This window comes from Felis catus, chromosome D4 (genome assembly GCF_018350175.1).
Source record: "Felis catus isolate Fca126 chromosome D4, F.catus_Fca126_mat1.0, whole genome shotgun sequence".
Lineage (NCBI taxonomy): Eukaryota > Metazoa > Chordata > Mammalia > Carnivora > Felidae > Felis > Felis catus.
This window is the reverse complement of record NC_058380.1, coordinates 38,736,918-38,764,453: the sequence shown is the minus strand read 5'-3', so window position 1 is coordinate 38,764,453 and position 27,536 is coordinate 38,736,918. Positions and strand designations below refer to the sequence as shown.

At 40.4% G+C, this 27,536-nt stretch overlaps 1 long non-coding RNA gene across 1 annotated transcript; it reads right to left on the bottom strand.

Annotated features, from left to right (window-relative positions):
• Positions 1-18,709: 18,709 nt before the first annotated feature.
• LOC111557595 lies at positions 18,710-27,290 on the bottom strand. Its single transcript, XR_002737780.2, has 3 exons — positions 27,119-27,290; positions 25,205-25,262; positions 18,710-19,088 (listed from the first exon to the last, which is right to left on the bottom strand). It is a non-coding gene; the product is annotated as an uncharacterized LOC111557595 (long non-coding RNA).
• Between the last annotated feature and the right edge of the window lie 246 nt (positions 27,291-27,536).

Here is a 27,536-nt window from a genome sequence, read left to right as displayed (position 1 = left end):
TCACTTTAATAAAATGTTATTCAGTTTATTCTGAATGGGGCAGAAACTGACAATTTTATAGAAGTAAAACCTGTGTGAAACTGTAAGGAACAGATATATGCCATACTAAAAGAAGTGGAAATATTTGTTTAAATAATAATGAAAGATTATTTTTACTACTCCCCCAAGGAATGGAGAGTGAAATGATCCACCATGAAACACAGCTTTGGGGAGAAGCACCGACCCAATAAAACTTATGTTTACCACTAAAATATTTTCTTTTATCAGGAAGAAAAACCTGTAAGGGAATGTCTTTTTCAGGATAACTGCACTCAAATGGTCTCAATTGCACCTACCTTGATTGAAGCCCTTTAGCGGGAACATCAAGTTCCCATGTCAGTGAAAATAGGGAAGAGAGATAGTTCGAAAAAGAAGAGAGCGTAAAAGAAGAAGGAAGGAAGGAAGGAAGGAAGGAAGGAAGGAAGGAAGGAAGGGAGGAAGGAAAGAAGGAAGGAAAGAAGGAAGAGAAAATGAGCAAATTTTACAATATATTAAGATATAGAATTCCTGAACCTAAAACCTTGTTGTTATCCTGAATGCTAGGAAGATATTTGCCTAAATGTTCTACACATTTTCATTAACAAACAATAAGTAGATAAATGTGCCTTATTCTCTCAGTAAAATGTGATGCTCATTAGAGTTTGCTTGTTGTATTATCTTAAAGTACCAGCATACAACTGGGAATCCCACTTCTAGTTTCCAAATTGTTAAAATTCCAAAATGTGATTTCATGAGTACCTAACACCAAGCTCTCTGGCTGAAACCCTTTTCAGGAGAGATTTGATTCAAATTTAAACAAGAAGCTAAGACATAATTAAATTCTCAAATGAAATATATATAGTTGAATACTATTTGAATTCATGCTCTTAAGTCCAACAAATCAACAAACTATTATACAATAAGAATGTTGGATGTGCCTACATACTTCTGTAGAATTAACTCAGTATTTCTCTGTGAAGCGAGGAGTTAGGTAGGAAATACATTACAGTCGTAAAAGTTCAGAGACCTTCTGCACTGTTCTAGCCAACATCACAACACAACTTCACGGTGAAATTGAGTCTATTGGGTATTCAAATATATATCCAGATATTCAAAACTTTACTAATAGTTACACATCTACAAATTTCACAATTGCCTGAAATTATTTGAATATCTTATTTTTATGATCTTTATAATTATAGAAATAATTAACACGAGTAAGAAAGTTTCAAGTTAATTGAAAATTAGGGAAAATATAACCATTTTTTTTCTTTAGGATTCACTATTTTTACCTTGTGAGTATAACCATGGTGTGCTGGCAGGCAGCAAATGCTGTTAAGTTAGAAAAACATGACGTCCAAAATCTTATTTGCTACTTATTATTTCTTTTTTTCTTATTTTTTTAATGTTTATTATTTTTGAGAGAGGGAGACAGAGAGCAAGCAGGGTTGAGGCAGAGAGAGAGGGAAACACAGAATCGGAAACAGGCTCCAGGCTCTTGAGCTGTCAGCACAGAGCCTGACGTGGAGCTCGAACTCACAGACTGTGAGATCATGCCCTGAGCTGAAGTCAGCCACTTAACTGACTGTGCCACCAAGGCACCCGCTACTTAGTATTTCTTTAACACCCAGTAAATAATATTAGTTCTTTGAACCTTCGTTTCCATATCCATAAGATAATGATAATGATATTTACTTTTATAGTTATTGAGAAGATTAAATGAGTTGATGTATGTAAAGCACCTGGCACATAATGTACATTCAATTATTGGTTACTTAAAACAAATCCATAGTAACTGAAGAGTGGCGATAAGCTACCTTTTTGTTCTGTAGATTAGAATCTACTTGATGGTTTACCCCTAATTTCTTTATAAGTTGCATAAGCATTTAGTAATTCAGCTCAATACATATTTGTTGAATTCTGTGATAGGTCTAGAGAGAATCAAAACTATAAAGTGTCTCCCACAGAAGTGCTCAGAGAGCAGGTTGGCATACCAATAAACATTCACATTAGAAGACCCCTGGACCTTTAGTTTGTGGTCTTAACAAGCAGTGAGGGATTCCTTACGGCAAAACTGTGATGCAGAAAATTACTGATGGCAGGTACCATGAAACCACTGATGAGAAACAACCAGAAAGATGAAATTGAAAATACTACCTAAAACACAAAAACAGCATCCAGAAAAATAGGAGGAAAAAAATGTACAAGGACATATTAACACCCAGATGACTTTTAAGATGGCTTGGAGACAACAAGACTCAGCAAATATATCTGGTAGAAATAGAATGGAATGAGAATCTTGGTCACCTTGCTAGTTTGATAGGTTAAAAGACACATAAGCTAAAACCCCACGTTCTCTTTGCTGTAGAAGACAGCTAATCAGAGGGCTATTTTAGCTTAGTTCACATATTAGGGTCAATGGTCTTTTAGGATGACAAACTTACTATTTCTTGCTTGAGGTTTTAGGTCCACGAGGCATGGGATGATTTATTTCACTGATGAAGAAATGTTGGATGGCCTTTAGGGAGACATAAAATGACCCAAGAATTTGTGGGTCATAAGGGAAACTCTGATCACAGTTTTTTAGTGGCTCTGCACCTCCCCCCTCATTCTTTATCTTTTCTGCCCTCCCAAATCCCTACGTCCTCTTCTTGTCTCATATGGGACAGATGATCTCTCACATTTGGTTCTTTTAGAATTATAGCATCTAGCCCAAATAAGCACATCAATAACTTCCAAGAATAAAAAGGCAGTTTTCCTTCATCTAAAATAAATTTTTGTGCCAACTGTTTGGAGAATACTGTGTTCTCTATTTCAGCACACCAGGAGTAGGGAGTAGGGTATGAGGAATGACTGAAGTTCAGCTGTAAATCAAGGTGTCCATCTCTAATCAATTTGTAATCAAGGTCATGATCAGAATATTGTTTAGTAACGGCATCTTTGGTAACAATGCATTTAATAGTTAATTACCCAGCGTTTCCAAAGATATCTCATCTTCTGTTGCCAAAGATTCTCTCTCTTTCACACACACACACGCACACACACACACACGCACACACACACACACACACACACACCCCTTTTTTTTTCCTTTTTGGAAAAAGTTTATGTAGTGGGGGAGATGATGATGATAAAGGGGAGAGCACAGTGGTAAAGGGGCCATGGGATGAGAAAGCTGCAGAGATTTCGTGCCTACTATAAGTGAGAAATTTGAAAATGGAAAAATATTTCTAATAGTTATGTGTGCTGCCTAAATCCCGTTAAACGAATATTCAAAATGTAAGTTTTCTTCAAGAACCAATAAATAGACACTGCCATTTCTTTCTATGTTACACCATATAGACTTGGGGCCGTAAAGAGCCTCAGGTGTTATATATGATATAAATTTATATATAAAGGAAATATGTGTATATATATTTTGTAAGAACAAGTTCTTATTTATCTTCACGTCTTTCACAACGCCGACCGTAGCATTTTGCCCGTGACAGGCATTCGATATTCACTAACGCCATACAAAGAAGTACGCTCTGAAGTCAGTGTTCGCCAAGCTGGAAGCATTGTGCTATGTTTGTAAAGTCATAGGACTGGTGGTGTGGAAACATGTCAGCTATAAACCCAATGGCTTTGGAGCCTTCGTCAAGTTCTTTCTCTTCCCTGGAATCAGGGTCTTCCTCTGGATTATAAACAGACCGACTAGGTCATCTCTCCTTGGCTTTCCAACATTGTCAGTCCAACGTTTTAACCTTTATGTCTGCAGGTAGTTTTATTTAGTATGGATGGACTAAGGATTATGTAGCCAAAAACTTCATCAGATCTGCTTTGGCATTCTTCAAGGTTATGTTCGGGTTCCTATTGTTCACTGTTACAGGATAATAAGCTGAGAAAATACTCTCAACGAAGGGCATTGGAAAGCCCTTGTACACAACTTGTGCCACTACTGTCTGAATTACTTGAGATGATCCTCTCAACAATTAAATGAATTGTAGATCAGTACAGTATATAATAGAGCCAAAGTGACTTATGCAAATATCCCATTGATACGATTTGAGAGCCTCAGAGATAGCACTAGTCTCATTTATCTTGAAAAGGACAAAAAAAATCACACCGACAAGACAGAGGCCTCCTTCCCACCTTGCAGAGATGATGTAGCCCTGTAACAGAACTCAGAGTACTTACTGTGTGTTCCAGGCACTGTGCTAGTCACTCAACAAACATTCCCTCCTTTGCTTATAATAACCGTCATAAGAAGACTTCGTTGTTTTAGCTGCCACATTATCTCTCAGAGACAACACTGCTTGCAATCGACATAACAATCACAAGTCAGTAGGGATGAGGGGTTAAGGATGGGTTTGGTTTTTCATTAGAGTTATAGGGAACACATTGGGCCAATTTGCATTTATGAATTTAGATTTGTAAACACACTACTACAGCCAGTGTTCTTGAAGGAATTGACTTTAAGAAGAGAGACGTTAGAAATCTGCAAATGGATTTTACTTGCACTAATAAATTTTGCTAGAAATATCCTTTGTCCTATTCTCAGCTGGTTCAGTTGGAATTTGCTCTTCCTTACGAGTAGGCGAATTAAAGATTTATTGTCCTTAGAACATGTGGAAATTAGAAAATGGACTAATGGAATCCATTAATATCCTCTCAACAATTAGATTAATTGTAGATCAATACAGTATATTAATAGAGTCAAACTGATTTATATAAATATCCCATTGGGAAAGCCTCAGAAAGATAGTACTGGTCTCAATTATCTTGGAAAGAATAAAAATATCATACTTACAAGACAAAGACTTCCTTCCCACCTTGTATTTTAACAACCTGGAAATGAAAATAAAACAAATTAGCCTGTCTTGCCTAATGATAACATCTGAGTCCGGATTGAAAACTGAACATCTAATAATAGCAAATTGAACAGCATTCTTGAAATAAATTCTTGGTTGTGCATTCCACAGTCAAATATTTGTATTGTTTTTAAAAAAAGATTTTAGATAATAATTGTTATTTTAGTTTAGATGTCCTTTTCGTTTTCAAGATGCAAGTAACTCTGTAAAACGGGACTGATAAAATATGATTGATATAACAGTTGCCCTCCCCTGTACACATTCTCCATAAACCTCAAAGCCTAACCTCAAAGATAAAAAAAAAATACAATTCCAAAGGAAAATTACTGCAAAAGTACTTTGTGTTAAATTGGCATCAGACATAAAAATAAAATAATGTCCGTAAAGCTTAAGGGACTAATTAAGATTCTAATGTGGTCTTATTCCTAGGAAAATATTAGGCATCATGATTCAAGAAGCCTTGTGTTTCACAAATTAAAATAAAAACAATTGAGGTAGTCAGTCTATTAAAATGTTCCAGGGTTGAAATTTAATGAAAATCTTTAATTAATTTATATTAGGATCACATTTTGTCATTATCAGTGAGAATCATTAGGAAAATAGAGAATGGTATGAACTGCCCACATTCCCATTTAAAAAAGAAGCAGGGGGGGGTGGGGGTGGGTGGTGGTGAGGTCAAAAGGTAGACCGCAGCAGTTCAGTAAGAGAAAGAAAACAAACTATAAATTATCTTCTGCAGGACAGCATGTTCAGCCAGATACTACAGGTTTTATTTTTTTTATCGCTCATAGTGCTCCGGCACCCTTGCTTATGAGTTTAGATTTAACGAATGCATAGCTGAGCTCCACGTTTACTCCGCTCCAAATGAGAGTTTGGGACATACACACTCATGTTGCCTTAAACGAGATGGGATTCCCTTAGATCCTGCACAATTTGGAGCAGAATAAAGAAATCGGCTTTAATTCTGGGGGAAAGGTGGAGAAAAGACCAAACATCCTTTTCCATTTCCACCGACAGCATACAGAAATGAAAAGCAAGAAGGAAGCATAAGATTCGTCGAAAGCTGTTTCTTATTATTCTGACTCAAGAGGAAAAAGTAACGTACATTGGGTTGACATGAGGTATTGATTGTCATATCACTGATTACGAATTTAATTTCCATTAACATAGATGTCAGAAGCCCTTCCGCTGACATCCAATACCCATCCACTGTGACTTAGATGCACCTTAAATTCCTATGCTGCTTCCAAAGAAAAGGTTTATGTAATTTAATTTTTAGTGCATATTTGAAAGCATCAGATTAAAGACAGCAGACTTGTGTTGGTCAATAAAAAGAAAAAAATCCTGCCTAAGCGGCCATACCATTCTAAGAGCATTCTAATTAATACAATTGGACACTCAGTGATTATTCTAATCCTTAGTTGAGGGTAGAAAGGATTGGTAGCACACACCAAGGGGTCCAAACACAAGCTTTTTCCAAAATGACCCACAAAGGTAGTTGTTTTTCATCAAAATGACATTGAAGTCTTCTCCGCACAAGTGTATTCATTTCTACAAATGCCTCACAAGGAACGTGAAGTTAAAACCAGAAGTAATCTGATCCCTGCCAAGTAAATGTTCTAGGATGAACTTCCACATTCTCAAATTTTTAGCAATGACACAAGATGAAATGCAAAGAAAGGAAAAGTTTGAGAACGAGCAAAGACTGTTCAGAGGGAATGATATTAACTTTAGGAAACTTAAGTCCATAATTCCCAAGGTTCACTCAGGAAGGATTTTCCTACCACCCCAGTTCGAGAACAGATGGTGTTCTGGTGAGAAAAAAATTGGAGGACTCCAACGTTAGGTTCTGAATACCTTACGTCAGCTTCCCGATTCAAGTGTCTAAATCACACCTTCTAAAAGGAATGGTTAAAATAATACCAAACATGTATAACGAGTAGAATGAAAAGGTACCATGTCAAGTGTTTTGCATGCATTACCTCCTTTACTCATTGCAACAGCCTTCAGAAGCAGGTACAAAGATTGTATGTTATTACAGTGAGGTTAAATATTCCCCAGGAACACAGTCATTAAACCGTGGAGCAGAGATAATAAGTTCAACTGTGTCCTGGACTTGGGGCCCCAGTTCTAGTCACATTACTTCCTGGGGCCATGATGTGAATATGGTAGCCACTATTTCAATTTGAATTAATATACATTAAATACACTGAAAACGCATTTCCTCAATCACAATAGCCACTTCTGAAACCCTCAACAGCTACTGTATTTCATAGTGCAAATAGAACATTACCATCATCACAGAAAGTTTTATTGGACATCGCTGTTTTAGGACATCGGTTTCCCCTTGGTGATTTTCCTTTCTCTTCCAATTCCTCATGATATTCTAAACCAGAATTATGTCCACAGAGAACATGTAGGCTGTGATAAATCTTTTCTTCCCACCTCCCCAGGAAAGGGCTACCATCTCCTCATCTGAAGAAAAATGTTTCTATCCCACTTCTCAAAACAAAGCTGTTTTAACAATAAAAAAATGATTAGGAATGAAAGCTTAAAATTATTATCAAGTAGAGATGTGAAGGGTACTCTGTGGGAGTCAATGTGGACTTTTCACCAAACCATCTGTATGATCTTTGACAGCCGAGAAAGAAAAGCAAGTAAGAAGATTATGAAGCATATTTTACGGTGTTGATGTTATTTTGGCATCACATAAAGTACTGATGAAATTTCACTGGGGAATGCTGCTATGTGCAGTTCGGCATAGAATGCTATAGGAGGACATTCTAAGTCTGAGAATACACATCAGAGAATAATCAAAATGATTCAGTGCTAAATCATGACAAAGATTACCCAGTCTTGGCTTGAGTCCTACAGACAAAAAGATGTTAAGGAATATCTGTGGAGGTAAATGAGATCCAGAAGGGAGCAGAACAGGTTATTGCCAATAATCTTCCAATAATGGCAACCTGCTTGAATGTTAGTTAGTAATGTAAGTAGCTGATCATTAAACCAAGAATTAAAATGTTAGGCAGTATACCCAAAACCCAAACTCAAACATGATAAAGAAATCAACTCAGGCAGAACTTTAATTGTGCTTTTTTGAAGGTAGAAAAATAAAGCTTTCAAAAATATTGAAAGAACTAAAATAATGATTTCAGCTGAGCTAGGAAAGTATGTGAAAAATGAAATAAAGAATCAGTATTGTTGGCTTACACGCAGTCTGGCTTATTTGTGGTTTTCATTCCTAAAGGGAAGGTGTACTATCTTATGACATAATATGCTCCATTAATTTGTTTGCGATGTCTTTGAAAACTGGTGCAACTTCATTGGAGACATAAGAAAAAAAATCTGAGAATCTTGATATTTCCTTATTGAAAGAAGCTTTGGGACGTCCTATAGTTCATCCCCTAAATTTCCTAAGTGAGGATACTGAGACCGGGAAATGGTCAATAATTCAACCAAGGTCACTCAGTCTGTTCGCTACCGAGGGGACAGAAACCTTGGCACAAGATGAATAATTACAGCCCAAAGTGCAGCCAGAAGCAGTGACTCTATCATATGTGACTGAGGACCTGAGAAGTTTAGGTGGGATGGTCTCAAGGGCCCGTCCAATCCTAACATTTTGAGAATTTTGTTCAATCAAAAATAACCCTTACAATTTTATTTGGGAATAAAAAATTTTAAAACAGAAAAGGAAAAAAAAAATGCATGAAGTCCCCATCCCAGGAACACTACTCTACGTCCATCATAGATCTTGCCATAGAGGGCACAGATATTACACACCGGAAATGCCCTGTGTGGAATCCATAGCAACCATCTTTTTAAGAATAGCGTCCATCCCTCTTTCATCTTTGTATCCTTAGGCCTGGAGTGATGCCTGGAGCATGAAAACTGTTTACTGCTTTGAACTGAAGTCTTACTCTAGACGTGGGGAAACACAGGGCCAACCTGACTAGGAGGACCTTCCGTCGATTTCATCCACGCATTCTCAACAGGGGAAGTATTGCCCCAGGGATGGGGGGCGGGATTTGTTCTTGAGAAGTGAAAAAGTTACCTAGAAAACACAGATATACATCGGGTGTATAAAGATTTATACGGGATAGTGGGAGTATTAAGATTTTGTGAAGGAGGGACAGTTAGAAAAAAAAAAAAAACTAAAAAACGTTTCTTATGGGAACAAAAATGAGAAAAATTAAAGAGGTTGAGAAACACTGGTCTAAGCCGATAGAAATTCTGCTAAGTGAAGCAAATAAAGATCACAAAATCAGAGGAAAGATAGCACGTTTTTAGACTGATCCTATTTGGGCCTCAAAAAAGTTTAAAATATCTCACATTCTGTTTACTGGCTCCTAGACAATATAAAAATAATTTCTCAAGCTCCCCTTTTCCCTCTGAGTAGGAAGTTCCAATAATAGATCAGTCCAATTTTGTAGATGGTTATTAAAATGGCCTTAGTTTGTTCTTATGATTCAATCGTTCAATTTAGAGCTTCATTTTCATGTCCCATCCAAAGCCATCTTCTTTCCAAGCATGTATTGCCCGTTCCTTGGAAACTCTTTTCCTTCCTCCGGGCACCCCGGTTCTCCCTGTGATCCCTGTGATCTCCCAGCGACACTAGCCTTCTATCCTCATCTGACTCATGAATTCCTCCTTCCCATTCAGGGTATGAGGTTCTATGGAATCCCTCTTCCAACCCCTTGGAAACCTCCGTGTTTCTCTGAGACCTGTAAGGTATAATATTGCAGCTTCCCCAAATCTTGAGGCCCTCCTCATTTGGTGTCACTGAGGGCAAGCATTCCTGTCCTCTGTTCCACAAGGAAGTAAGACGGGGAAGTACCTTCCCCTCCCCAGCACTGCACTGCCATAAAACAGAACTGCTCCTTCCCAGTGCCTCCTCTGCTATTCCCCCTACCCTCCCGCTGCTCCACTCCAAAGTGGGCTGGCTTCTCCCAAGGCCCCCAGTGAGAGGTGGTAGGCCTCTACAAACAATGCTTCTTTAAACATCCGCTGTGAAATTCTTCATTCTCGGTGGTTTCTTCATTCTCAACTGTGAGCTTTATTTGCCAAATCAAGCCCTAGACTCCCATCATCATACGGTTAAAACAGCTGCCCTTCGGCTTAGGGACTATGCTAAGCATTTGATACGCACTATCTCATTTATTTCCCATTTCCAAACAGTAAGGTTCATAGTATTTTCCTCTACAGGTGAGGAAGGTGAGTGTTTGAAGTTAAACAACTTTTCTTAGGCACACAACAAATAAGCTGTTGAGCTGTTAATGGAATCCAGACCAGGAAGGTTCTCGATCCCAAGCTCTTAACCAATCATTTTTTTTTTTTTAAAGTGAAAGTGAATTGAAATTAACTTCATTGGAGGCCTGCTTAATAGATATCTTTCTTTCGAGAGACTTGGCATGTGGCCTGCCTGAAAACCTGTATCTAAAGCTGGGTCTCGGGGGGTGCCTGGGTGGTTCAGTCGGTTGAGCTTCCCACTTTAGCTCAGGTCATGATCTCACGGTTCACGTGTTCGAGCCCCGCCTCAGGCTCTGCGCTGACAACTCGGAGCCTGGAGCCGGCTTCGGATTCTGGGCCTCCCTCTCTCTCTGGCACCTCCTCCCTCTCAAAAATGAATAAACGTTAAAGTTGGGTCTCAGGAAAACAAACGTTAATAATTTATCTCAACAATTTTACCTTTCTACCTGGATATATCACATCTTATTTTGTCAACCAGAATCAAGAGAAGTGTTGCCTATGGAAGGCTCAATAATGAAAAATAACATGGTAGCACCCAGGTATTTGGGAGAAGACTCAAAGAGCTGAAGACACTTTGCCTATTATTGATACCCCCCCCCCATAATTGTTATGTGTAGAAGCAGAAAGAAGATAAGAGATTCTGCCTAAGTACTAGGAATATTTCCAAAATAGCCTAGCTAACATTTGGGGCCACCATAACTGAATCAGAGCACTGCATCATTTCTGGTTGATAGATGAAAAATCTGTTGTAAGTCTGGCCAAGAATTCTGGACCCTGTGCCATCTCTGATTCATCTGTGTCACCAGGGCCTGAATCACAGCTGTGTGACCTCAGCCGATTGATGAAAAACAGAAGAGAGAAGAGAGGAAAGGATTTGAAGGAGATTTGACTTAGAAGTTGGTATGCTTTATTTCTTACCTACAAATCCTTGTAATCACATCTGTGTGTGGATAGTTTCTACAATTCATTATTAATCTCACAGATGTTTATATGGCAAACAGTGTAGATACTCATGTCCAGTCCTTACAAAATATCAGTTTCTTGGGGAAATATCTTTAGCTTTCTACTCCCCATAGATCATCTATGAGCAGGCTTTAGTTGACTCTAGAGATAATCCAATGATCCACTGATTGGGGGTATGGGTCAGTCCCAGTGGTTACCTGGCCAACTCACTAAAAACACACTCCAATCTTTCAGTTGTACTTGTTAACAATGGCATTGGATGTCCTCTGTCCGAAGAATTTTCCTTACTTGTATAAGGATTTCAAGGCCTTCCCAGAATCTCCCAGGTTAGTTTCATTAAAACTTATATGGGAGTAATCTAGCGTGTTGGGGTTTTAGTTTTCAGGGCAATTGTCTTTTCTGAGGAAAGAATTCTGGAACCAGCATTTCTTCCTCCTAAGTGAGCAGAGATCATAGGATAGTCAGAGATCAAGGTCTATGCGTCCAGCATAGGCGACTGCAAAAAGAGCACTGAGGTCTCTTTAAATTTTAATACAGCAGACAGCAGAGATGCTGGGAATGCCAAATTCTTAAACTCGTCCGATGAATTACAACAAATTCACATTCTTGTTGGCCAAGTGCTACAGCTAGCCTATGTGGAGACTTTAGAGACATTCTTCAGCAAACCTTTCTAATTTGGACGGCTATGAAGTTAAATCAGTGTCTTGGGAGAATTACTAATTCACTGAAAACAAAAACAAAAACTTTGGAGGAGAGTAGGGTAGGAAAGGAGGGAAGGACAAAACGGATTCTGTTCTTTCGTACGCACAGATCAAGTGTCCAGGCACTACGTCTGAAAGTTGAAGCAATTGTTTGGAAACGGTTAAATAAGGAGGCCTGATGGTCAAATAGGTCAGAAAACCACTAATGACCCTCAGTCTTAGAACATCTTTGCTGCATCTCCATTGCCTCATCCAGAAAACAGAGCTACAATCGGCCACTAATACTTTAGAGATTGTGGTGTCCACTGCCTATGTTTGGGACCAGAGCTTGAGCAGACGGGACCTCATCCCCAACCCCAGTCTTGGAGAGGAGCACCACACCTCCCATCACCCACAGGAACCCTTTGAGTCCCACCAGTAAAAAAAAAAAAATTGTTTTTAGAGCCACCATGATTACTAGAAATGCAAATCTATGGCATAAAAATGTAAGAATTGATGAATTGAAGTTTCCAGAAAACTTTTTCACTTATTCCGTAAATACTTTTTGAGGGTCTCCTACACATGGAGCACTGTAGTAGGCCCTTGAAAGCACCAGTGAACACAACAAACATCCCTACTTGCAATGGGCTTACCTTTTAGCTGTAAAGAATCAAACCTCACATCCCCCTGCAAGTGCTGCAGGGAATCTGCTTTGAGTTTTGATACAATATTCATTTGCTTTAAAAACAGTCCACTCTCAGGGAGCCTGGGTGGCTCTGTTGGTTAAGCGTCCAACTTCAGCTCAGGTCATGGTCCTATGGTTCATGAGTTCAAGCCCCACATCAGGTTCTATGCTGACAGCTCGGAGCCTGGAGCCTGCCTTGGATTCTGTGTCTCCCTCTCTCTCTGCCCCCCCCCCACACTCCCAAAAATGGGAGTCTCCCAAAAATGAAGAATTGTCAAAAATTTTTTTTTAATTTAAAAAATATACTATCAAAAATTTTTTTTTAATTTTTTTAATGTTTATTATTTATTTTTGAGAGAGAGAGAGAGAGCAAGCAGTGGAGAGGCAGAGAGAGAGGGAGACACAGAATCCAAAGCAGGCTCCAGGCTCTGAGCTGTCAGCACAGAGTCTGACTGGGGGCTCGAGCTCACAAAAGGTGAGATCATAACCTGAGCTGAAGTCAGACACTTAACCAACTGAGCCACCCAGTCGTCCCTATCAAAATTAAATAAATAAATAAATAAATAAATAAATAAATAAATAAATAAATAAATAAAGGAGGATGAGCAGAAGAGATTAAAGTAAGGGGAATAGGAAAGAAGTGACAAGTATTTTATATAATCAAACTTCATAACCCCAATCTTTAGCAAATTAAATTTTAGAAGTGGAAGAAAATTGCCAAAGTCATGTCATGAGAGCTTATTTTCAGTTGACTTCTTCATCCACCATGTTTGTAGACTGAACAACAAGTTGGAGGGGTGCCTGCGTGGCTCAGTTGGTTGAGGATCTGACCTCAGCTCAGGTCACAATCTCCCGATTCACAAGTTCAAGCCCCAAGTCAGTCTCTGTGCTGATAACTCAGAACCTGGAGCCTGCTTCAGATTCTGTGCCCCTGTCTCTCTCTGCCCCTCCCCACCTCGTGCTTGGTCTCTCCCTCTCCGTCTCTCTCTCTCTCTCTTAAAACTAAGTATATGTTAAAACAATTTTTTAAAAAAGTTGGAGAATGCATTACATGGAGAATGTGTTGTATTTTAATTTAACATCACATCTGTCAGTCTCATTCAACTTCTAAGAAACAGGTCCAGATTTATGTTAATTTTGCCCTAATTTCCATTAACTAATCCATTTATTAAGCATCCTCTATATTTCAGACATCCTGCTAGGTCATTTGCGTAGTATTATGTCTACATGTTAAATCTTAATGTAGTTATTACCCCCATTCTTAGGTGAGAAAATAGACACTCAGAGATTAAATTACCTGCTCAAGATCACCCTGCTAGTAAATGGATCTAATTCTTTATTTCTCTAATGATTTAGTCCTCATCTATAAATGGAGGGTAACGATAACTACTTTGTAGAAATGTTCTAAGAATTACAAATAATACGTGAAAAGTTGCCGCGATGGTACCTGGTACGTAAAAGGCTGTCCAATAGCTGAGAGCTCTTGTATTATATGTCTCATGTGTCAACTGAGGATAACTTGTACCCCTAAATGTAAACACAACTGTATCAAACTTCCACTATTTGTCCTGCCAAAAACCCATTGTCCTCCGTGATATTTCCATAATTAACCAGCGGTTGATGTTCGCCTCTGTGCTTTCCTAATTCCAGGAAACGTGCTGTTCACTCTGTAGCTTATAGCGGTTCCACGGTTGGAACAGCATAAAGTCGAATATTAGACACCTTTGTTCTTGAAACCCCCTTAGCCATTCCAGCCGGTATTGCTGCAGTTCCCAGGCTTAAACCAAGTTCGCTTCCTCCGGGGAGGGAGCGAGCGTGCGAGCTCTCCGTCCTTCTCACCACTGTCACCTCAAGGCTTCAGCCTTAGCCCCTAGCAGCTTTTCAAGGCATTTTCCTAAGGCAAACCATTTCCCTTTTAGGAATGCCCTTGATATCAGACAATCAAATAAGTGTTCACCCAACTACCTGACTGTTAGTTGCTAAAGCACCTAGAGGGCCCCTCATTTATCAACTGGGCGCTGAGGCTCGCTGGGTAAAAGACCGTGGACAAGTCGCTCCGCATGTATCCTCTCAATTGTCAAAATAAGAAAGGTTGGACTAGATGGGCAGCCGATCCCTTTTTGCTCAGTCATTTTATTCTCTTCAGGGCTTTCATATCATTTCCTTTCTCATAAATTTCGGCACACAGGGTGGAGTTGGGAGTGGAACTGGAGAATATTTCATAACCAATCATACGTGAAAGACACTTTATGCATAAGGAAAAACCATCAGTTTTGTTTTCGCTGGTTCACCAAAAATGAAAGGAAAGCCACAAACTCTCCTTTAGCACTTCCAATCAGGGTGTGCTATATGACCGCACTAATACACACAGGGCCAAAGGAGATACAATGTTTTGAAAATGATGGTAAAAGGGCAGAAATGTAATTGCTAAGGACAAATATGTTACAATAATATTGATGAGACCAGGAAATGTTTTCCTATCTTGCCACTCAGATGCAGGGAGATAACTGCTTTGTTATGCTGAGCCTTTGGCAGTTTTCTGCAGCTCCCACAGCAATATGTTTTTCTGTTCAAAAAAGAAATACATGCTCATTGTAAGGCAATTGGAATATTCGAAAGGATACAAAAGCAAATGTAAATTACACATTCTATTTACTAGCTAGGAATAATCATGGTTAATGTTTTGATTTCTATCTATTGGACTTGATTAGAACCACGGTATACGCACACCATTATACTCTGCCTTATTTTTCTTAGTGTGGGTGGCAATTGTATCTTTCACATCAACCTAGCATTGTTTTATGAAGTTTCGAGTCATGACTAAGGTCATATTAACCAGAATCAGGGTGCATTAATGGCCACGGAATTCGAATTATGACTTTATTTTCAGGTAAAGTAGCAACGCTGAGCACTTGCTTTCAGAAACTCTGAGGGAGACTGAAAGCCATCTCCATATCTGAAGGTTTTCATTTGTAGAAGCCATACCTTTTAGTCGCATGTCAAGGCAGTTGCTACAATATGCCTGGCAAGCACCTCATAGCAGGCCTCAAGAAGAGCCCATTTGGGGGTGGGAGGTAGACACAATGAGGCTCAGGAACCAAAGCAACCAGGAGCAGTATGGAGCCATGGGGAGCGTAGGTTCAAACCCAAGCTCTTAACCCTTGCTGGCTGAGTGGACTTACACAAGTTATCCTCTATAGGACTTTGTTTCTTAATATATAGTATTTTATCTCCTATCTCCCTGGGACTCTGCAGAAGCTAATTGATATTATGCATGCCACTTGGCCCAGACTATAATTTTAAGTGAAAAATAAATATTAGCCATGCTTTCTTACTGTTATTATTATTCCCACCAGTTTTTGACCAGTTCCAAAAAGCATAAGTCTCAGTGAAATATAATCGGGAAACACTTCAATTTTTCTCTGGTCAAAACTTTTCACTGCTATTCTTGATCTCCTTTTTCCCATCCTCAGCAATGTCTTGAATTAATGCCTTAACTTTTCTGGCCCTTCAGATTGTTAAAATCCAATGCTGTTTAATACTTCCATCTCAATTCCTGACCATCTTTTCTCATCATCTTACCTACTTTCCCAACTCTCCTCTCCCCCAGATGCCTTGAACTGGGGATCTGACTTCATAGAGTGAGGGCAGGTGGTGTGGCCCCAATGACTTGCACTTGCTTGCCCTTCAAGACACAACAACCCTGACTGAGATAAGCAGGGAGAAGGAAAGAGGTAAGTGCTTATTACTGTCTCATTTCTTTACCAACTGCTTCCATGGACCTATCTCTACTGGGTGTTGCTTCTCTGGGTGGTCATGACTGACATCCTATACCTCATGCAATGTTGGCTCCTTATGAGATGCTGGCTTGAGTCCTCTGGACGGAGTCACATGAGGCTTCTCCCACAGCATGGTTATCTGACATGGTGTTCTGGGTCAATGTATCGGTTTTCTAGGGCCGCCACAACAAAGTATTGCAGGGTGGGTGGCTTAAACAGCAGAGATCTTTCCGTCTCTCAGTTCTGGAAGCCAGAAATCTGAGACCAAAGTGTTAGCAGCGTTGATTCCTTGGCTTATGGCTGCGTCACCTCGGTCTTTGCCTTCCTTGTTCACTTGAGATTCTTCCTGTGTGTGTGTATGTGTGTGTGATTCAGTGTCCACATTTCCCCGTTTATAAGAACACTAGTCATATTGGATTAGGATCTATCCTAACGACCACATCTTAACTGATTACACTTACAACAACCCTATTTCCAAGTAAAGTTGCATCCCTAATAAAATTCTGGGGGTTAGGACTTCAACATTTCAATTTTGGGAAGACAATTCAACCCTTAATAGTGAACCATTCTCACGCCAACCAACCCCTCTCCAAACTTTTGCTTCTGAGGAAGTGCACGGGATGAGCCCCATGTTGTTACACCTATATTTATGGCAAGAAATCAGTGCCTAGCCTCTGTAACTCCCAGTCCTCCTGATTTGAGGAGGCATCTTAGACACCCAGCATGAGCTCGCCTGCTTTGTGATTATAGGTGACTGAGCCTATCATGCCTCCCAGCAGATATTCTGACAGGAAGCCTATTTAAGTCCCAAAACTTTGTTTAACTTTTCATATTTATTTAACTCCTTTTTCCAAATCGGGTTGCCCCCAGATGATTGCCATGAAGCAAATATTTTGCTGCTCCTCTCTCTAGATCTCGTCTGTGGCAAGTAGAAGTACACGGAAAGAAATAAAGGCAACCGGGCAGCTTACTGATGCTTCGGTTACTTTACTCAAAGGCACATGCAGGCTTGCCTCTGTTCTGGTTTCCTAATATGACACGACGACTTATAGGAGGCACTCTTTGTAGACCCTACCATGGTTTTCATTCCTTCACTTTAAAATACATCTTCTCGGGGCGCCTGGGTGGCCGCAGTCGGTTAAGCGTTGGACTTCAGCCAGGTCACGATCTCGCGGTCCGTGAGTTCGAGCCCCGCGTCAGGCTCTGGGCGGATGGCTCGGAGCCTGGCGCCTGTTTCCGATTCTGTGTCTCCCTCTCTCTCTGCTCCTCCCCCGTTCATGCTCTGTCTCTCTCTGTCCCCAAAATAAATAAACGTTGAAAAATAAATAAAAAATAAAAAAAAAAAGGAAAGTCACGGGGCGCCTGGGTGGCGCAGTCGGTTAAGCGTCCGACTTCAGCCAGGTCACGATCTCGCGGTCCGGGAGTTCGAGCCCCGCGTCGGGCTCTGGGCTGATGGCTCGGAGCCTGGAGCCTGTTTCTGATTCTGTGTCTCCCTCTCTCTCTGCCCCTCCCCTGTTCATGCTCTGTCTCTCTCTGTCCCAAAAATAAATAAACGTTGAAAAAAAATAAAAAATAAATAAAAAAATAAAATACATCTTCTCTTCGATACATTGCCCCCATGTTCTCATAGTTTAGAAAACTGGTTCCAGTATCATTGATTTCCAGTAAGACACTGTGGCAGGTTGTAGGCAGAGGCTTAACTGACAGAGAGAGTGGCAACCTCAGATCCCATGTGCCTGCCCAAAATAACCAATACCTTCCATAAGGGGCCCTTCTGGACATAGCAATTCTATTTTTTTAACTCAAGAATGGGTAGAGAGAAGCACACCCAGTGGAAGCTTTTTTTTTTTTTTTTCTCAGCTCCTAGCAGGAGTGAGAGAATCTTGGCCAATTTCACCATTTCTACAAAGCAGTGGTTCCAACCTATAGTCCCTGGATCAAGAGCATCGGCATCACCTGGGGTCTTATTAGAAATGCAAATGCTGGGCCCCCCACTCCAGACCTACGGCATCAGGAACTCAGGTGAGGTCCAGCCAGCTGAGTTTTAACAAGCTCCCAGGAGATTCTGATGCACGCTCGAATTTGAGAAGCACCGCTCTGAAGCCGTGGTTCTTAACCATTCCTGCACATGAGCACCTCTGGGGCTCTGAACAAAACAATTGTCAGGGCCCTAACCTCCATCAGTACCCTGGGTGGGTGGTGAGCAGGGTTACTTTTCAGAAGTCCCCCCGGTAATTCTAACGGGCAACCAGAACAAGAACCACTCCTCCAAGGCTACAGATTCCACCCTCTTCTACAGAGTTCTTCTGGGGCCGCCAGCAGGTGGGAAGGGGTCCAGCTGCCAGGGCCGCGCCCCCCCCCTCACCCCCCAATTCACCTGGAGCAACTGAACACTTATCTGTTTTCCACACTTGGCTTTAGTGCAATGTTTTGTTTGAACAAAGGTTTCTGCGACCAAAAAGTACAAACATTAATCCTCTGAAGGGTAATAAATTATAAAAGCCAAGAGCCCCTTATTTCCTCCTAATTCCATTTTATGGAGAAGGTGAGACAGTAAAATATATCTGGAGCTTATCAGGAAAGGATAGCAGCGGGAGGCTCCTCCTAAGGTTATAGGAAATCTGAGGCTTCAGAACGGACTAAAGTGCATGGAAACATTTGTGTGGGAAGTTCAGGAATGCGGTGTGCTGTTCCAACCGCTCGATGAGCCACTAATCTGATCCTCTAAAACTCCTTGCTCGTCGGAACATAAATTATACTATCGCAGATTAAAAACATGTTCACCTTGTGAAAAATAATTCGTGGCATGCAAGTTTGAAGTAGACATTTCTTTTTTCCTGATTTGGGTTGGCCAGCATCAAATCTAGGAACAAAACATGAAATAGAAAATACAGAGATGCTTATAATAATGAGATGGACAAAGAGGGGCTACATCAGCATGCACAACCCACACTGGATTTTTTAATGGCCAGTGAGATGCTGTGATTGAAACTGTTCGAGAATTTTAGAATATCTCTTCTAAATACATTTATCTGAGGGGCGCCTGGGTGGTTCAGTCCGTTAAATGTCCGGCTCTTGGTTTTGGCTCAGGTCTGGGATCTTGGGGTTTCATGAGTTCGAGCCCTGCGTGGGGCGTGTTGGGCTCTGCACTGGCAATGTGAAGCCTGCTTGGGATTTTGTCTCCTCTCTCTCTGACCCTCCCCCACGTGCGCTGTCTCTCTCTCAAAATAAATAAATAAATAACCTTAAAAAAATACTTAAAAAATACATTTATTTTAATAGAGGCAGTTTTGGTCCATAAAGAAGGTAGAAATATCTTAAAGGTGGGTAACTTCATGAATCACGGTAGATAGATATTTTAGAAGGCAGTTTGACAGTCTCTCTCTCTCTAACACACACACTCACGCACAAACACACACTTATACACACACACACACACACACACACACACACACACACAATGAAAGACTTTGTCAACATTCATGATTAAGAACTTTCGAATATCCACTAGGTCCCTGGAAACGGAAGCCCTACTAAGGGTAAAGTTAGCTGTGTGTTACACACAAGGACTGTGCTGCTGACGGACGTGAGTTCTGAGTAAGCATGAAAACAATGAACAATATATGAATCTGAAGAGTATGAAAACAAAAGCCTGATGAGTGTCAGAAATGTCAATTGAACAGATGGAGAAAAAAATGAACCCGCAGGGTGGAGAGGCAGAGGTGGCCACCAAAGGTGATGAAAACAGGAAACCCTCACTGGTGGCAAGGGTGGTTAGAATCATAATAACAGTGATCATCACTGTTACTATCCTTCCTCCTTCCTCCTCCGCTCGCCCTGCGATTGTCTAAATAAGCAACTAGAGTATGTTGAACATTCTGTAATACACTACAGAATTGTACTGTCCCTGCATCTCTCCTTAGGGGCACCCCTGCTCTAAAACTTAACGAAGAGAAAGTAATTCTCCCTGGCAGAGAGAAGAGTTAAAGCAAGACTTTTCCTTTATCAGGAGTGGGAAGTCAGGACTGACGGACAACACAGAAAAGGTACAGCACTTCTCTCATCCTGAATCGTTAATACTTGAAGATCTGAAACACTTTGGCTTGATCCGAGGGTTTGTTTGTCATGGCTCTTAAACTCCTTAAGGTTGGGGACTTTGCTCTCCGTGATTCCAACACCCCATGGCAAGCATAGGACTGTTAGTTTGAAGAGAAAAGGAAACATCCTTTGAATTCTCTGTTGATTCTCAGAGTTACTGGTAGGGCTGCAATAAAAATTACCAACGGACCTGTGTTTTGTTTTGTTTTGGTTTGTTTTTAGTGAAGTTTTAGATCACACATAATCTACGTATATTTCAAGTATGACTTCCTGCAATATCTTCAAACACTTCTAGCAGTGGAATCTGCTAATGCATTAACTATTAAGGCCAAGCCACAATTTATAAAACAGATTAAACTAGAACCACACTGGCCGATACAGGGCCGGAGAAAGGCAGGTCACCCTCCCTTCACCCCACACAGTGACCCTGAGCACCGTCCATGAGGCACTCGAACTTAGCAGCGCCCTTTCTTTGAAAATCATTGTTCTAATGTATCTATGTTATGTATCACGAGCATGTATATATCTGTAAAATAATGTATATATGCTACATATCATGAGCGGGATATATTTGTAAAATAAGTACAAACGATGGGTGGTTCAATAATAGTAACTATTCACCGTGTAAGGCAGTTAACATATCCATATCCATGAGACAATCCATGTGTCTGTGTGTCTGTCTCTCTTTGACCCAGGCACCACCATCTCCAGAGAAACTGCTTTGCCCAAGGCCCTCAGTTTTCACCTGTTCATTGAGTAGACATCTCTCTCTCTCTCTCTCTCTCTCTCTCTCTCTTTACTTGATTAGATTCTTGACTTGTCTTTCTTTGCAGTTGAGGTGCAACTCACAAAACTAAGGTGCACAAACCTTAAGGGTATGATGCTCCATTATTTTACCTATGGACATACCTGTGTAATTCCCACCTAGGTTAACAGAGAAAACAATTCAGCATCCCCAAATGTTCCCTCCAAGGGAATACCATCTCTAGAAGGCAACCATTCTTGTGACCTTTAATACAGAAGATCAATTTTGTCTATTTTTGAACCGTGGCTAATCCTAATCATATGGTATTAAGTTTTGGTGACTGGCTTCTCTCAGGGAGCATGCGAAACTCACCCACGTGCCTATCTGTGATACTGGTTCACGAAAATGACTCTGACTTCCATTTTCCGAAGACCAAAATTTACCTGCCATATACACCTTTTCCCTACCACCCCTCATCTCAGCTTGTATCCCCATTAGGATTCAGGCATGAAAAGGGTGTCAGGACTTTAAATTTCTCTACCCCAGTGATGCTAAGAGACTGGACAAAGGTCGTGCCCCTGGTTCCCAGGAGAGATAGGAATGGAGAAGTCTTGTCTCCCTGTCCAGTAGCCTCTCCATTACCTCACGCTCCTGTCTCTGTTCCTCTTCTCTCCTTCATTGCCACCACTTGTTTTTTGAGAAGCAGCGGGAAAGCTGTCCTCCCTAGTAGCCCCTGAGGAATGGGGCTTAAATTCTCTCTCACTTCTCCACCATTGATCTGAGCCCTGTATGGGTTTTATCATCTCCACTTTCAAAGTTGTACTCCTCTCCAATATCCTTAGAAAGCTGCCATTCCCTGTTCTTTTTTTTAAGTTTATTCATTTATATTTGAGAGAGAGAGAGAGAGAGAGAGAGAGAGAGAGAGAACACGTGCACATACATGCACAAGCAGGGGAGGGGCAGAGACAGAGGAAGAGAGAATCTGAAGCAGGCTCTGTCAGCACAGTCAGTCACGTGGGGCTGGAACCCATGAACTGTGGGACTGGGACCTGAGCCAAAGTCATATGCTTAACGGACTGAGCCACCCAGGCGCCCCCCTGTTCTTTTTGTTCCAAATTCCTACTACTACCTGCCTTTCATCCTACATTTATCTGGTCCTTGGTACTTTGAAATCTCCCTCCCGGTGCCTTACACTAACATTGCCAACACCATGCTGAGCACAGATACTTTTCCGGGCCTCTTTTCCAGTCCATCTTTCTAGCTACCTGTTCTCAGATTTCTGAGACTTTTGATTTCCATCTACAGGAAATATTGTTCTGTCTAACCACCCATAACTTTCCCATCTCATTGTAGCTTTTTCACTTTTCTCTGGATATGTGTTCTCTGTACCCCCTGTGGTTTGGTTCTTAATTCACACCATCTAGCTTATTGGTAAAATCATGAACACATCTGGCAGCCTCAACAACCCAGGGTGAGTTATCTCAAATAAACAGTGATATGATGGTGAACATTTATATAACATTCACTATGTGTTAAGCATGATTCTAAGCAGGATTTTACACATATTAACTCATGTAATTGTCTCAGCAACCCTCTACAAGTAGGTACTGTCATTAATACTGCTTTATAGGTGAGGAAACTGAAGCAAAAAGAACTATCTCTCCTAAGATCATAGAACTGGTTAGGATTTGAATTTAGTGGGTCAGGCTCTGGAGCCTTTGATCTTAAATGCCTCCGAACCATGAAGACAGTACAGGTGGAGAACACAGGCGCAAAAGGATGAAGTCAATTTAGGATAAAATTGGGATCAGTTTATAAGTCAAGATAAGGCTGGGATAAATTTTTAGGAAAAATTTCAAGAGACTTCTAGGATGGGCAACAATACAGCAGACATGGGATTTTAGTGTGGCAAAGCCATCTGCAAGGACGTGACAGGTGGATGAGGAGGAGAAGATTCCACAGGGCTCAGAAGTAGTTGCCTTCACGAATAGAATGAATGAAATTGAGCATTCAACCAGTGCTGTAAGGACAAATTGCTGATATGAACGTGAGACTCAACAGGAAAAAGGGATAATAATATTTGGGGTTAGTCAAGAACAATCACTTAGAAGAAGCTGGTTTTTGTAGATTATGTAATGACAGCCTATATATTTTTTTAAATAAAAACACTTGTTCCTTGCTTTCTATAAAATATCAAATTAGATTAATAAAGTGGGCAAAATAATTGATTTGGCATAAATTAAATTGCACTTAATTTCTTCAAGAACATGGACAATATTGCATTATTTCTATTTCATCTATGGTGACTAGAGCAGCATTTCTGCATTTTCTGTACCAGAATTGCTGTGTCCGTATGGAATTTACAGTGAGATTAAAATAGTGATGGATGGTTGCAACCTACTAGGACAATAACAGGTAGGCAATATTTATTAAATCTTACCATGTGTTAGGTCCTATGCTAAGTGCTTTATCACATTCAGTCATCAAAAAATTCTTTTTTCTTTTTTTTTTTTTTTAATTTTTTTTTCAACGTTTATTTATTTTTTTGGGACAGAGAGAGACAGAGCATGAACGGGAGAGGAGCAGAGAGAGAGGGAGACACAGAATCGGAAACAGGCTCCAGGCTCTGAGCCATCAGCTCAGAGCCCGACGCGGGGCTCGAACTCACGGACCGCGAGATCGTGACCTGGCTGAAGTCGGACGCTTAACCGACTGCGCCACCCAGGCGCCCCAATCATCAAAAAATTCTTGAATGGAATGTGCTATTCCCATTTTTAAATAAGGAAATCAAGACCCCTGACCGCAGTGTGGTTATGTAACAGGCTCACGGTGGCACAGTAAGTGGTGAGACCAGTGCTCAAACTCAATCTGCTTGATTCCAGAACAGACAGAAAAGTATGACCCAACATGCTAGAGAGAGACCAAGGGAGACAGAGACAGAGAACTGAAGATTTGTGCCTGTATATAGAAGCAACGTGAATTTATGTGATCCCAATGAAATGACAATTTAGAGCTAAGAAGTGCTTCATTCGTGATTCTCAGAGAATAATTCTGCTTTCACACACACACACACACACACACACACACACACACACCCCTCCAATTGTGAGGCGCAAGGGCTGCCTGAAAGGATCTTTGGTCAATGATTATCCACATAACAAGCCCGCTGGGAATGAATAATGCCACATACTTTGTCCTCTGTGCATTGCAGAGCACTTTCTCTTATTTCATCTCATGTTATCCTCACCATCATGAGATGTGGCACAGAGATCCTTGTGCAGAAACCTAGTCACAGGGAAGGGCTTATATTTCATATCTCACAGCAAGACAGTACCCGCAGGATTCTGCAGCCAAACCTGGATCTGCTGATCTTGAACACGGACCCAGGGCTTGCTCCTCAGTCTCCTTTCAGCTGACTCCTTTTCCTCACCACATGCCTCCAATATTTACTCAGCTCCGTGCCTGACCCAAAGAAGGTGTATAGGAAATATAAACTGAAGGAAAACAAACTATTCTGCCTGAATAGGCCGGGGCCTTACAAAAAAGTAGTTGTGTTTTCCCACCTAAGAATGCCATCACTTCATTATGGTTGTGGGAATGCCATGAAGAAATTGTAGTCCTCTCCAAATGTAGGCTTTTGGACAAAAATGGACATGAGTTGCTGTTTTTGAAGTTGGTTCATTGTGCCTCTCTTAAAGGATCAAGCTTTGGGGGCATATGGGTGGTTCAAGTAGGTTCATCGTCTGACTTTGGCTCACGTCCTGATCTCACAGTTTGTGAGTTCGAGCCCCACATCGGGCTTGCTGCCGTCAGCCTGTCAGCCCAGAGCCCCCTTTGGATCCTCTGCCCTCCTCTCTCTGCCCCTCCTCTGCTTGCACTCTCCCAAAAATAAATAGATATTTTTCAAAAAATCAAGCTTTGGTATCAGACATACCCGAATCCCAGCCCTAACTTCAACATTTACAGTCAGTGGCCCCGGGCAAGTTATACTCAAATTCTCCGGGACTTTGTTGCCTCGTCTGTAAAAATTAACTAACAATATCTGCTTTTCAGGGTGGCTGTGACTATTATATAAAGTCTGTAAGGTACCTGAAGTGGCACCCGAGACAATGTAAACTACATATAGTGGCTCTTACCCCATCAGCACCATCATCCGCATTCTGTGTTTTATCGTAGATAGCACATTATTTTTTACTATAAAGAAAGAAAAAAACCTGTCAATTCAACCATGTCTTGACATCGACTATAAGATGCCTCAAATTTGAGTAACATTAGAAATGTGAAAAAGGTTTCATCTCAGATCTATAAAATGCAGAATGTGTGTGTATGTGTGTGTGTTCAAAGATTGAAACTGCTGTCTGAATCAACTTTGAGAGTGGAACGTTTTAACAAAATTTCCCTCAAGAAAGTTTAAAACCATTCTCTGTTCAACCAAGTAAAATTCTTTCACCAGTGCAATGAAAACGTTTTGAAGTAGAGAACTATGTATGCTTCTCTAGTTAGTATATTTTTAAACTTACGAATGATGTTTTAATAATGTGTGTGTGTGTTCACAGATTTCTGTGATGGGCTAATAATGTATATTGCAAATACAAATAAACATTTCTGATATGTCATTTGAAGAAGTGAAATGTAGTTTTGTTTATAACCAGATAAATAAACTTGCAGATGTTTTCCTGTAAAAAGAAGTGTTATCTAGTGAATTTCAGGAACTTTATTGGAATGACAAAGTTCAAACTACTGCCAAAGCCAACACATGAGGTTTATATACACAGAGAGAAGAACAGATTTCACTGTGTTGATGAGATTTTTATTTCTTGGTTCCCGTTTTCCATTACTACTTGGTCAATAGCCATGAAGGATTCAGGGTGGTTTTGCTCAATAAATGTCTCAAGTCCCATATCCTTCCCTCCTAACTTTTTTCAAAACCAAGCACAAATCTTAACAAAGATTAAATTCCTAGAGAACCTAGCAAGTCACTAGAGAGCTATACTAAGATCTCCATACATATTTGAAGAAAATCTAATGTATAAGCTATCCTTGGAACAATGACTTTAAGGTTTAATAAAATCATGACTCTAGTATAAGTAAATCAGTCATGACACAGTTAATTCAGAATTTCAGATGCTCACTATTGCGGTAATTGATCAGATCGAACACATTGATCCAATTCAGGATGTGTTTTTTTGTTGGAAGTGAAGATTAATGATACATCAGCAGTTATTTGACTTCCATAGCTTACCATTTGCAAATGGAGACCTCATTTATTATGGACACTTGAAATGGATGTAAAAGGAAAAGAGCTCTCAGTCATAGTAAACGACAACACATTCAAATGTTAAATGTTTTCAAACATTCTGGTTTTGCTTTTCATTAATTTCTTTTAAGTTTCACTTCTGAATATTCTTGCTATGGAGAATAGAATGCAGAGATGGCTAGGCTCACTATTCCTATCACAGTTCCAGAGTTGAAAATTAGGACCTCTTGGGGCGCCTGGGTGGCTCAGTTGGTAAGCGTCCGACTTCGGCTCAGGTCATGATCTCGCGGTCTGTGGGTTCGAGCCCCGCGTCGGGCTCTGTACTGACAGCTCAGAGCCTGGAGCCTGTTTCAGATTCTATGTCTCTCTCTTCCTCTGACCCTCCCCTGTTCATGCTCTCTCTCTCTCTGTCTCAAAAATAAATAAATGTTAAAAAAAATTAAAAAAAAAAAGAAAATTAGGACCTCTTTGAAGGCGTGCTTAAAAAAAGTGCATTGTAACTCTAAATGTAAGAGGACTTTAACTGTAAAATGGAACATGAATTTTATGTACCACCAACTTGAAAAAAAAATACAAGCAATCAAGCTACAATACACCATCAATTTTAAGACACATTCCAATTTCAGAGAAGTTAAAATGTGAAAATATGGAAGATTTAGAATTGATAAAATATGGCAGTCTCCATGATAAAATGTAGCCACATCATTTCAGTGCATTCAAAGAAGACCACATATTATGCTGCAGAGAAAATCTGGGTATTTGATCATTTTAAGAGGCAAAATAGAGCTCCTACCTCAATCTGGATCCTTTGGAATGATGCAGTGGAATTCTGTACTCCCTAATTTTGTACTCTGGAAATTCAAGGGATCTTTGCTACCTACCCTCTCCCCACATGCCAGTGCAAACTCCAGAGCAAAGGAAATAATTCACAGCTGGCAAGATAGCAATTTGAACGTTCCTTGACAGTTTTGCAAAAAGAAACTTCAAGAGAGACTTCTAATGCTCATTTAAAGCAATTGCTGATAGAGGTATTGCAATGGGGGACCTGGGGGCAGAGAACCACTAAAGTCTCAGAATGATCCATGACCTATAGGCTCTCTTATTGTGAGACAGTATGAGAGGTTTATTCTTCCAAGGCAAGTGAATGCTTCACATCTGCCCTCTCTCCACCAGCCTGTTTTAATTCATTAAGCCACATTATGACAAACAGA